This window comes from Dipodomys merriami, unplaced genomic scaffold (assembly GCF_024711535.1).
Source record: "Dipodomys merriami isolate MVZ:Mamm:240054 unplaced genomic scaffold, mDipMer1.0.p SCAF_998, whole genome shotgun sequence".
NCBI classification, from domain to species: domain Eukaryota; kingdom Metazoa; phylum Chordata; class Mammalia; order Rodentia; family Heteromyidae; genus Dipodomys; species Dipodomys merriami.
In genome coordinates, this window is record NW_027206621.1 from 239,318 (window position 1) to 252,596 (window position 13,279).

General features: G+C 37.9%; 1 non-coding gene across 1 annotated transcript; it reads left to right on the forward strand.

Annotated features, from left to right (window-relative positions):
- The first annotated feature begins 9,105 nt into the window (after positions 1-9,105).
- Positions 9,106-9,209, forward strand: LOC138822185 (U6 spliceosomal RNA). Its single transcript, XR_011370378.1, has one exon. It is a non-coding gene; the product is annotated as a U6 spliceosomal RNA (small nuclear RNA).
- The last annotated feature ends 4,070 nt before the right edge of the window (positions 9,210-13,279 follow it).

A 13,279-nucleotide genomic window follows, 5' to 3' on the forward strand; every position in this document is an offset into this window, starting at 1 on the left:
TAAGTGTGGGACTCTGAGCTTCATCCATTGTTTGCAATAGGGCTGAGGCCTTCAACCCATATTGTCCTGGGGCCCTCAGGGTGTGAGCTGGTTTCTGGCAGTGAGAAAAGTTTAATTTGTCCTCTATTCTCTGAGCCTCACTAGGAAGTTGTATTATTGGCAGGGATGATTCTGTCATTGGGAGGTCTGTGTGTTCTCTGAGTAAGGGAATCTACAGATCTCAGAGCACATCAAGACTTTCTCTCTGAATATTTAGTTTCTGTAAAAGACTGGTCTCTGAAAGGCCTAAGTGTTTAAGGTTTCAGATGCTTTATAGGTTTCCAGACATATCCAGGGCTTGTTCTTTTTTATCTTTCAATGATAGCTTTAATTTCCTCCTTTAGTCATGGTCTATTGACCCCTTTTACTCTGGCATAAATGAGGGAAGACAGGCAGGGCTGTTGTGTTGCTAAGAAAAGCAGACAGGGCTGCCTTGTTGCTGAGAAAAAGCAGGCAGGCCTGTCTTGTTACATAGTTTCATTTTATTACCTGATGTTGGTAAATAAAACCTCCAGATTGGACTTCAGGAGCTGCCCATGATCATTGTTCCATTCCTTTCCCCTGCTCTTACCATATTGCCTTTCTATTCAAATACATTTTTACTTTTAATTTTTGTCAGAAACAAAGAGGCAATTAAAAATCTATATGTAATGTTAATTTTTATTCTTGAATTACTAAAATACATGAAGAACATGTCAATTAAAGCAGCATAAAATGACAGATGGCGTGAGCTTGATGACTGTCCCTCTACTCTGTCTCTCTTGCTCTACATTGGGTGACCACTGCGACTAAATAGTAATGTATCCCTGCATCTAAACTAAATGTGCACAAAGAACAGGCTATTAAAAAGAGACTTGCACACAGCTATCCAAGTCCCTCAAACTTCTATCTTAGTAGGAGGCCAAATTTCCATTCACACCATGTAGATTCAAACATCTACACTCAGGGTCACAGACCTGAACCAAGTCTGTGGTGGAACCAGGACTGAAGGAGAAGGGAGGACTAAGGGAGAAGTCTGAAATAGCTAAAAATCTGCCCTTTGCCTTTGCCACTAAGTCACAGTATCAGATATGAGGACCAAGGAGTTACACAGGCCTGTTAGTGGTTACTAGACTGGGTTTTAAATTTTGTAATTCCAAGTTTCTTTTCAGATCAAATATTGGGCCTGCACAACAGCAGCCCATGAGGAAGTGATGTCCAGAACTTGTGCGAGTGTCTCAGACTATTTGAATTTGTTTTTACGGAATTGTCTTTTTGCATACAATCCACACCTATGGCCAAATAGAGGCTTTCTTACAGCTAGCTGACTGAAGGCACAACACTGGAAGTAGTTCTGCAGACTTGTTCTGGAATATGGCTGTTTCAGTCTTACATTTAGAACTCCAGTCTTTCTCCCCCCCCCTTCCTCCTCCCTCTCTATCATTCAATAAACACTTCAAATAATCATTTCTTGAACAAAACCTTGGAAAATTGTCATAACATTAAACCATAGTATCCACCCTTCATGTCTGGCCATTTTGTTAACACAAGTTGAGAACAAGCAAGAAAATCTGTAAATGCACGTACAGATGCACACACCACACCCACACCTATACCAGATAGACACATACATACAGAAACACAAAAAAATCACAGCACATTTAAACCTTGTTTTTTTTTAATACTTTAAATACACCAAAACATTTGATGCCGTCAGGAAATCACTAGCTCCCCCCCCACATGCACCACACACACATACACACACAGATACACAGACATAGACACACACAGACCCACACACACACAGACACCCCCACACACTGCCAGTACTGGAGCTTGAACGCAAATGTGGGTAATATCCCTGAGATTTTGTAATGAAAGGTACCATTTTACTCATTTGCACCACAGCTCTACTTGTGACTTTTTGGTTGCCAATTGGAGATAAAAAAAATCACATGGACTTTCTACACAAGTTGACTCCAAACCTTAATACGCACATCTCAGTCTCCAGACTGATTGAACAACTTACATTCTCACCAGCAGTGATAGAGCTCCTTTTGCCACATCCATGCCAGCATTTGTTACTAATCACATTAAAATGTTTTTATTGTCCTTCCTTACTGCAGTGAGGTGGAATTACAGTGTTGTTTTTGTTTACATTTCCTTTATGTTCAGAGATATTGAACATTTCTTCTTGTGTTGATTGGCCTTAATTACTTATTCTGAGAAGTTTGTCTTTAGGTCATTACCTCATTTATTAATTGGGATGTTATTTCAGGGTTTATTGGGGGCAATTTTTGTGCTATCTATATATTTTTTCCTATTAGGATCTCGTTTGATGAATAGCTCATGAAATTCTTCTCCCATTCCATGGGTTTTGTATTTAGCTTGGTATGTTCTTTGTCAGGCAGAAACTTAAGTTTCATGCAATCCCGTTTATCCAGTCTTTCTTGGATTTCTTGTGATCCTGGATCTTTAGTTAGAAAATTTCGACCTGTGTTGTAGGAGTCATAGTGTTTCCCCTGCCAGCTCTTGTAATATTTTCATGGTTTCTGGCCTTATATTGATGGCTTGGCATATGTGGACAGCATTAATTTAATCTGCCTACAATTCCTTGGTTCACAGACACAACAAAGTTGTACCCTTTCTAAGTAAGATGAGGTGTTTCATGATGGTTTGGAAAGGGGATGTCTACTCAGAAGTGTGAATATGGAAATCACAGGAGGTAGGCTCAGGCATAATTATTTTTAATTACATTTTTAATTGTAAATACAATGAATCCTAATCTGTGACACTTTTTTCATCATCTCCCCCATCTCAGAAACAGCTCCTTCCCCTCAATTTTCCTAGTTTCATTGGATATGCATTGAAAATTGTGACTTCATTCACCTCCTACCCATCTTTCAAGTGCCAGTTTCCTCATTTACATTTTATTGTACTGTTGGATTTTCTAAAGAATTACACCATTTAAATTCTTTCCAACATATACTGTACTTCATGAAATATATTTAGGTGTACGTGCATACAATACTTTGTATATTTTCATATAGACCAAGCTTCCACAATTGAGAGAAAACATGCATCCTGACTTCACAAAAATTTTTCCAGTTCATCAATTTCTTTATAAATGATGCAATATTCTAATTGATGAGTAACGTTACTCTGTATATATATTTTTTTCTTGATTCATTCATCTATTGAAGCTATTTGTGCAATATAAATAACTTGACAATGAACATAGATATGTAGGTGGCCTTACTTTATCCTGATTTTTAGTCTTTTGGATAAATGCCCAAGAATGGTAGTACTGAACCACAAGGTAGGTATAGTTGTTTTGTGGGTTTTTTCAGTGTAGTTAAACAAGATTACATTCCCACCAACAATATTTTATAATCAATCTTAAATGAGATGGAAAAAGAGAAGCGAGTCAAGTGATTCTGATTTTAGTGTTGTTATTGTTTCTGTTCGGTTGTGGGACCTGAACTCTGCGCCAGGGAACTGACACTCAGCTCCTCAGCTCAAGGATAGAGCTCACTACCACTTGAGCCACACCACCACTTCCAGCTTTTTCTGTTTATGTGGTGCTGAGGAATCAAACCCAGGGCCTCGTGCTTGCAAGGCAAGCAATCTATCACTGAGCCGCCTTCCTAGCCCATCTCAAGTGTATTGGTTCGCATTTCCTTTATGGCCAGAGATATTGAACATTTTTATGACTACTGGACAAGTTTATTTCTTCTGAGACGTCTCTACTTAGCTTGTTTGCCCATCTGTAATTGAGTTGTTAATTCTTTGCTAGTATAATTATTGAGCTCTTTGTATATTCTGACATAGACCTGGCAAAGATCTCTCCATCCACAGGCTCTCTTTAGCTTGCTAATGATGTGCTTTGCCATGCAGAAACTTCTTAGTTTGGCACAATCCCATTTGTGAATTATCTCTTTGAGTCCAACCATTATTGATGGTGAACTCTATATTCATGCTCAGTGGGAGACAAGGTTAGCAAGATTTATATTCTTGAAACACTTCTTTCTAGAGGTCAGTGATGGACATGTATGGTTTCCCCATTTATACAGCAGGAGGAGGAGGAGGAGGAGGAGGAGGAGGAGGAGGAGGAGGAGGAGGAGGAGGAGGAGGAGGAGGAGGAGGAGGAGGAGGAGGAAGAAGAAGAAGAAGAAGAAGAAGAAGAAGAAGAAGAAGAAGAAGAAGAAGAAGAAGAAGAAGAAGAAGAAGAAGAAGAAGAAGAAAAAGAAGAAGAAGAAGAAGGAGAAGGAGAAGGAGAAGGAGAAGGAGAAGGAGAAGAAGGAGAAGGAGAAGGAGAAGGAGAAGGAGAAAAAGAAGAAGGAGAAGAAGGAGAAGAAGGAGAAGGAGAGGAAGGAGAAGGAGAAGGAGAAGAAGAAGAAGAAGAAGAAGAAGAAGCAGAAGCAGAAGAAGCAGAAGAAGCAGAAGAAGAAGCAGAAGAAGAAGCAGAAGAAGAAGCAGAAGAAGAAGCAGAAGCAGAAGCAGAAGCAGAAGCAGAAGAAGCAGAAGAAGCAGAAGAAGAAGCAGAAGCAGAAGCAGAAGCAGAAGAAGAAGCAGAAGAAGAAGAAGCAGAAGAAGAAGCAGAAGAAGAAGCAGAAGAAGAAGCAGAAGAAGAAGCAGAAGAAGAAGCAGAAGAAGAAACAGAAGAAGAAGCAGAAGAAGAAGCAGAAGAAGAAGGAGGAGGAGGAGGAGGAGGAGGAGGAGGAGGAGGAGGAGGAGGAGGAGGAGGAGGAGGAGGAGGAGGAGGAGAAGGAGGAGAAGGAGGAGAAGGAGGAGGAGAAGGAGAGAAGGAGGAGAAGGAGGAGGAGAAGGAGAGAAGGAGGAGAAGGAGGAGGAGAAGGAGGAGGAGAAGGAGGAGGAGAAGGAGGAGGAGAAGGAGGAGGAGAAGGAGGAGGAGAAGGAGAAGAAGAAGAAGAAGAAGAAGAAGAAGAAGAAGAAGAAGAAGAAGAAGAAGAAGAAGAAGAAGAAGAAGAAGAAGAAGAAGAACAACAACAACAACAACAACAACAACAACAAGATCACAGAAAATTGCATAAGTTTGCAATGGAAGGAAAATATTGTGATTTGTGAGCAAGATGGCATGGTAGTCTACATAAAAATTCAAACATGTTTACAGTTTTACACTTTTACATTCTTTCAATTAGTTGGTTACACACGAAGTCTAATAATGAAGAAATAAAAACATCTTGTACATCTCAAACAAACTTCAAATTTAAGTGGTTAGAGTAGTAGTTGTGGAGATGGGAGGAAAGGAATTGTAGGGGAAAAACAAAGGAGGAGTCAACAATGCTTGATAAGAAATGTACTCATTACCTTGCTCTTGTAACTGGAACCCCTCCATAAAGTTTTTTATAATAAAAAATTTGTTTAAAAATAATAAAATAAAAAATAAAAAAAATCTATGCAGGGAATTTGAAACTTAGTGGTCGAGTATTCACCTAATATCTGTGAAGTGTCCTTGTTATATCACCTGCAAAATACAAAATAGACCAAAAACTTTAAAAAATGATACAGGAAGGAAAATAAAGCACAGGGGTTGGGGCTAGTAAGTGGTTTACTTCCAAAGAAGAAGTAGCAACAGATAATTTTGGGGGTACATATTTGAAATCCAAACATGCTTTATTTCGTGGTTCACGTGTTCAAGGCTAGTCAGCTAAAAAATAAAGCACAACAAAAAACGAGGAAGAGGGACATGACAGAAGAAATAATAATCTGAAATAAATTAAACTTCATTTGGATGGTGGGAAGAAGTCTCTCAGCTCTGTTATTTTCTTTTAAGTAAGTTTCTAGCCTTTTGACCATGTGAGAATGCAGCAACAAGGGAACACATTAAAGGCCTGGTGAAATTGACCTCTCAGAGCATTGAATTTTCTTGGTTCTAGATCATGTCCTTCAGAATTTCTGTTGAGTACACATAAGTTTCTCTAAGCTATTGGGACCTTGTCTTAAGGAGTTTTGTTATAGCATCACAATGGAATTGAAATAAACAGCTATACCTCTTTCTCTACAGGAAGACTCATGGATTTGGCAGTAGGAGAGTTCAAGCGGAGGACCTCCAATTGTTTAGTTAGGGGTTCTACCACCTAAGTTCCCTACTCCAGCCCTTGTTCTTCACTTTGAACTTATCAACACATTGCCTTATGGATTTCAAGGATTCTGAAGTAAACTATCTCACAGGAAACTATTATGAGAAATGATGATGCTCTATTTTTTCTCACTCCTATAGATGTTAATAACCCACTTCATGGCGATGTATGGCATAGGGCATTTTGCTACAGTATCAGATGATTCTGAAGCAATACCACTATCCTTTTGAAATTAGTCATTCTACATTTAAAGAAAAATACATTGAATATCTTGAGTTAACTGATGAGTTCTTTAAAAGCCAAAAGTTAGAGCAGCTTTTCAGATTATGGATGCCATGAAGTACCCTATTGGATTTAATTTCTGAGTGAGCAAACAGCTGTTTTCCATTATCCACCTAAGTATAAAATTTACTGGGACTTATTTTCTTTGCATTTTAATGTAAATGACAAAAGTGCCCATTTTTTTGACTTTATAAGGGGACTCTTAGTATTACATAATTAAATAGTTGTCAAAATTCACTGAGCTGAATAGAGAACATAATTTATATTAAAGTAGTAATTTCTTGCCATTAATACATGGATGTATTTTATTAGTAAATACTGAAAAGGAAAAAAAAAGTATTTCTACAGAAGATTCATCCTGGCAATAGTCACTTTACAGTAGGCTGGTACTACTTGCCTACTTTCAACCACATGCTATTGTTGAATGTGATATTGTTTTAGATCTACTCAAGAGCTATGGGCCTCATCTTGGATTCCATTAAAAACACACCAAAGTTCATACTGATATTACAACTTTTTAAAGATCAAAAATTATTTATTATATGATACCAAAACACTAAATCAAGTCCATAACAAATAAGGACTTTAATATTATTTTAAGCAGTTGTGCAAGAAGGTTCTAATTCAACAAAGAGGGACACCTCTTATACTTTAACAACTTCTTTGAATTTTCTCTTTATTGTCAAGAAAAGTTTCCAATTGAACTCTTCGTTATGTGTCCCCTGCATCTAGGAATACATAGGATTCCACTTTGTTTTTAGATTGTTGGAGCAAGTTCCAAGACTTGCACATATAGTGAATAGAAGCCACTGGTTGATGTATGCTCCTGCACATGCCCACTGTTCTGGCAGGAGCAGATATAAGAACATGGATACTACTCAAGGACAAAATATTTGGGAGCAACCCTAGGACCTTGAAGCCAACAAGGACAGAATGCACTTTCTGATAGACTTGAAGTTCCTGCAACTCTGCCATGGCAGCACCAGTGGCATCACTCTCTGCACCTCACATCCCTGTGGAAACCTTGGCAACAGTCCTCCAGGCACAAGACAAGAAGATCCAGTGGGTTCATTCCAAGCTGTGATTGGTCCATTGCAACCATTGTGAGTGGTCTCTGTAGTCCATTACATTGCTGAGAGTTCCTAGTGACCTGCTGGACTGAGTGCTACATTGACAGTTTCCTTTAGGTTATTGCTCTGGGGTTTTTATTTTCTTAGCTAAGTTTAGGTAGATTTACTCCTTGGCATCTTCGCAGAAAGATGGAAGAACATAATGAATTATCCTCAAGCTCTTCAGAGAAGGAGATTTTCACTGAACAAGACAGTTTGAAGGTGATCATTAGCTATGGCAGGAGGAGATTTTCCCTGAACAATATACCATGAAGGAGGAAATCATTGACTATGGAAGCTATGGATATGTAAATTTGGCCTAGCACCACCTCGTAGTCAATAAGCTTGTAGTGAAAATAATCCTGAAGATGAGATTTCCACAATTGTTAAATCAAAAATAAGATGGACAGGCAGGGAAGGTGGCTCAGTGGTAGATGTTTGCCTTACATAAATGAGGCCCTGGGTTCGATTCCTCAGCACCACATAAACAGAAAGAGTTGGAAGTGGTGCTGTAGCTCAAGTGGTAGAGCAGTAGACATAACCTGAAGAGTTCAGTGACAGTGCCCAGGCCCAGAGATCAAGCCCCAGGACCCACAAAAAAATGTTTAAATGAGATGGACATTATTAAGATTTTCCATCACCCACACATGATCAGGTCATATCAGGTGAGGGAAATGGATGAGCACAAATACTTGGTAGTGGAACTGGCCATCCAGAGACCTCCTTAGACAAATGTGAAAATCATACCGCCTATTCAAGAATGAAGTCAGGAGTTTATTCAAACAGATTGTGAGGACTGTGCATTACTTTAATGAAACTGAAAATGACTGAAACATTAAATCCAATAACATCGTGTTGGATGACAAAGGCAATGTGAAGTTCAATGACTTTGGCATGAGCATAAGGATTTCCCAAGGGTAGTTGCTGAAGGACGTATTTGGTACCATAATTTTGTCCCTATAAAATAGTGCTTCCATGAAAATTACAATGGCTGCAAAGTAGATAGCTGGTGCTTGGGAGTCCTCATTTATATTCTACAGGGATGACAAATATCCCATTTGAAAGTATGAATTTTAACCAGATACAGGTAATTGTCATGGAGGCCACGTACATTTCTCCATTCATCTGTCTCCAAAAGAACAAAATATCATCTTGAAATGGTAAACTGCAGAGCCAAAGCAGAGGCATAGTATAGAACAAACAATGGAGATCAGCTCAACCAAATTGAGGGATATTTCCTATGTCCTGATAAGCCACTATGTAATGAGCTAAACCCTATTATTCTTGCACTCTTGTGTGACATGAGGTACAGCCTGCCTGATACACACAAATCTATATTGGACAGGACATTCGATGATATCATGGTCATCTATGTTTTGATTTTAAAAAGTCTTAAAATAGAATGACAGCAGTGAAACTAAATCAGTGCCTTCAATTGTTGCAGTGTGCCCAACTCCTGCAGATAAATAGTATGTATATATCTCACAAATATATTACATATTAAATATATGTCTAAAACTTATTTTATACAAAATTAGGGGACAGTGTTATTAGATTTATCCTTGAAAAAAAGATTAACAAAAAATTAAAGATTGCTCACTTTGGCAGCACATATACAAAAATTGGAACGATACAGAGATTAGCATGGCCCTTGTGCAAGGATGACTTGAATATTTGTGAAGCATTCCTGATTTAAAAAAATAAATAAATAAAGACAAATAGAGATCCCAGTTTGAAGTGTGAAAGTAAGTGGAAGGCCCATAAATTCAAATCCTAGTACTGGCCCATAATCATACATTGAATTAATTTTTGTATGTCTTTTATTATAAAAAAAATACTGTGCAGAGGGGTTACAATTAAATGAGTAAGGTAATTTCCTATCAAGTATATTTCCTATCAAGCATTGTTGCCTCCTCCTTTGTTTTTCCACTACCATTCCTTCTCTCCCACCTCCACGAGTATTCTCCCCACCTCCGAAGTTCTAATGTTTGTTTTCAACGTAGGGTCTTGTACATTGCATTTTTACAATGGGTCAACCTGTATCCCTATTTAAGCATTTTGTGTTTTCCCTTACCCTCTCCAAATTAGAAAAATGTATATACAAGATGCAGGATACCAGAATCAAATGCAGTGAAAACAGGAGTTATACCATGGGGGAGGTACATACAAAGCAACAAAGAAATCAATTTATAAATATGTTGGAAACTATCACAAGAAAGAAAAAAAATATCTTGGGGTTCATTTCGCCTAACATCAACTTGTCTAAAAATTTCTGCTTTTCTCAGACATATACTAGTTATTGCAAATAAGAGAAACCATGGGATCTATGTTTCTTTGGGTATGGCTTATTTCACTTAATATAATTTGTTCCAAGTCTTTCCATTTCCTAACAAATGGGACAAAGAAATTCTATGGAGGCATGGAATTGTGTATATATACCACGTTTCCTTGATCCATTCATCAACTGAAGGGTATCTGGGTTGGTTCCGTATCATAGTTATGGTAAATAATTCTGCAATAAACATAGTCTTGCTGGTAGCATTAGTATGATCTTGTTTGTGAACATTTGGGTAAATGCCCAAAAGTGGTAGTTCTGGGTCATAGGGCAGCTCTATGTGGAGTCTTCTGAGAACCTCCATAATCTTTCCAAAGTGGTTGAACACGTTTACACTCCCACAACAATACAGTAAGTTTTCCTTCTATCCACATCCCCTCCAGCATCTGTTGTTATTAGAGTTCTTGATTATAGCCATTCTAACTGTGGTGAGATGGTATTTCTGTTCTTTTTATTAGCATTTCTTTTATGGCTAGGGAGGTTGAGCATTTCTTCATGTGTCTATTGGCCATCCTTCTTTTCTCTTCAGAGAAGTTTCTTTTTGAGTCTTTAGCCCACTTATTTATGGAGAAGTGGTTTCTTTGAGGATTGGTTGTTGGGAGATTTAATTTTTTGAGTTACAGGTATATTTTAGATATGAGACCCTTGTCTGTTTAATGGCTAGTGAAGATCTTTTCCCAATCCATAGGCTTTCTATTGATCTTGTTAACTATGTCCTTTGCCATGTAGAAGCTCTGCAATTTCATGCAATCCCATTTGTCCAACCTTTCTTTGATTTGTTGTGTTTCTGGGTCTCCATTAAAAAAAAATTCGGCCTGTGCCAAGGAAACCTAGGGTTTCTCCTATTCCATCCTATTCCATCAGAGTGTCTGCTTTGACTCAGATGGCTTTGATCCATTTGGAGTTGATTCTGGTGCAGATTGATATATAAGGATCTAGCTTAATTTTCTACAAGTGATTAACCAATTTTGCCAGCACAATTTACTTAAGAGGCTTTCTTCCATTCTATTTTTTTAGCTCCCTTATCGAAGATTAGGTAGCTATATGTCTGTACGTTCATTTCTGCCTTTTCAACTCTATTCCATTGTTCCTGATGTCCGTTCTTGTGCCAGTACCAAGCTGTTTTAATTACGATGGCTTTGTAGTAGAGTTTGAAATTTGATATTGATATTCCTTCATCACTGTTCTTTATGATAAGGATATTTTTTTCTATTCTGGGTTTTTTATTGTTCTATATGAATTTTTGGATAGCCTCTTTAATTCGTTGAAGAAAGGGGTTGGAATATTTATAGGTATTGCATTAAATTGGTAGAAAGCCTTGGAAAGTATTGCCATTTTCACGATGTTGATCTTTCCAATCCAGGAACATGGGTGGTTTTACCACTTTGTAAGTTCTGTTTTGATTTCCCTTTTCAGGTTTTTAAAGTTTTCATTATAGAGGTCCTGCCCTTCTTTGGTTAAATTAATTCCTAGATATTTTTTGGGGGTGCTGTTATGAATGGAGTTGCTTTCCTGATTTCAACCACGCTTTTCTCATTATTGGCATACAGAAAAGCCATTAATTTTTGATGGTTATTTTTATACCCTGCTCCTTTGCCAAATTTTAAATCAGCTTGAGTAATTTTGGTGATTTGCTTTTCTTTTATAGCTAGAAATGTTGAGCATTTCTTCATGTGTCTATTGGCCATCTTCTTTCCTCTTCAGAGAAGTTTCTCTTTAAGTCTTTAGCCCACTTATTTATTGCGCAGTTGTTTTTTTGAGGATTTGTTGTTGGAGGATTTATTTTTGTGAGTTCCAAGCACATTTTAGATATGAGATCCTTGTCTGTTGTATTGCTAATCTTCTCCTAATCGGTGGGCTTTCTATGGATTTTGCTAGTTATGTCCTTTGCCATGCACAAGCTCTGCAGTTTCATGAAATCCCATTTGTGCAACCTTTCTATGATTTGTTGTGTTTCTGGGTCTCTATTAAGGAAATTTTGACCTGTGCCAAGGAGACCTAGTGTTTCTCCTATTCTTTCCAGTACTGTTTTCAGGGTGTCTGCTTTGACTCTGAGGTTGACAATTACTTTTGTAAACCGGAACTTGTTTGTTTTTTTCCATCTTTTGTGTTCATAGGAGTGTCTGTGTTATGTGTAAACAAGCTGTTCTACAAGGTATCTTTCAGGGTGATAGAGTAGTTATTATATGGCTATATGTATTTTATAATGACATAGAGCTTTCTCGTGACTTACCTACATAAATCTTTTAATGTTATTTAAGGGCCAAGAAGAATGCCAAACTTACATTTTTGTGCCTATCTCCATCCTATTTCTCCCTATTGTCTAGTGGTTTATATAACACTCAGCATAACTGAAACTGGCACATGGAACAGACATGGACTTGATGGATCTTGACTATGAGATGGCGCCAAATACAGGAAATATCAGAATCAATGAGATCGAAGCAGTTGTCCAAGGTGCCTAGTTGTATTAACGTCCTTGGCTTCCAATGGTCTCACCTGCCTCTGTCAGAAGCCTGTTAGTGGTCTGTCACCATCAAAGCTCATACTGAAGTTTAACTATTCAATGTAGCAGTGTCAGGAAGTAGAACCTTTAAAAGATGTTTCAGTCATAAATGGATAAATATTATCTCATCAACTCTCAAGGGACTAACGTTATCACTGTTATGAGTTGTTAAAAGCAACCTATGCCCCTTACTCCCTGTCATTCTAGCACATACCATGATGCTGAGATCCTCTGTGATATGATGCACCTACAGGGCCTTGTCCCATGTGCTACCATGCTATATAGACTATCCAGCTACTACTATTAGGCTTGAAATAGACCTTATATTCCTCATGAAGTATACAGCTTAATTGATTTTAAACAATGACAAAATGGACTGAGATTTTATTCTTTTTGTCTTTTTCATGGAAGTGAGGATTAAACGGAGGGCCTTAAACTTACTAGGCACATAAATTGCCACTTGTGCCTACATGCACCCAACTCTTTTTCTTTCTTTTTCAGTTTGCTTTTAATATAGGATCTTGTGCTAACTTCACCCAAGTCATCCTCAGTACCCCATACTCCTTCCTATACCTCTACCTCTTGATATCTGGGATTACATGACTGTGACACCACAGTTTGCCCATTAGACCATACTACTCTTTAGGGGAAAGAGATACAGATTCCTGAGACGTTTATGTGGGTTTGTGTGTCTGCTTGTGTGCTTGTGTGTGTGTGTGTGTGTGTGTATCCACGTGAACTGTTCTTGATGATTTACTTAGTACTGAGGGTGAATTTTCCTTAAGAATCTGTATTCTTAATTCATTCCACTGAAAAAGAAATATTTCTCTGTGTACTAATGGCTCATAACTATAATTCTAGCTCTTCAGAATGCTGAGATTTTGGGATAACATTATTAATATTATCCCAGGTGTTATCCCAATGT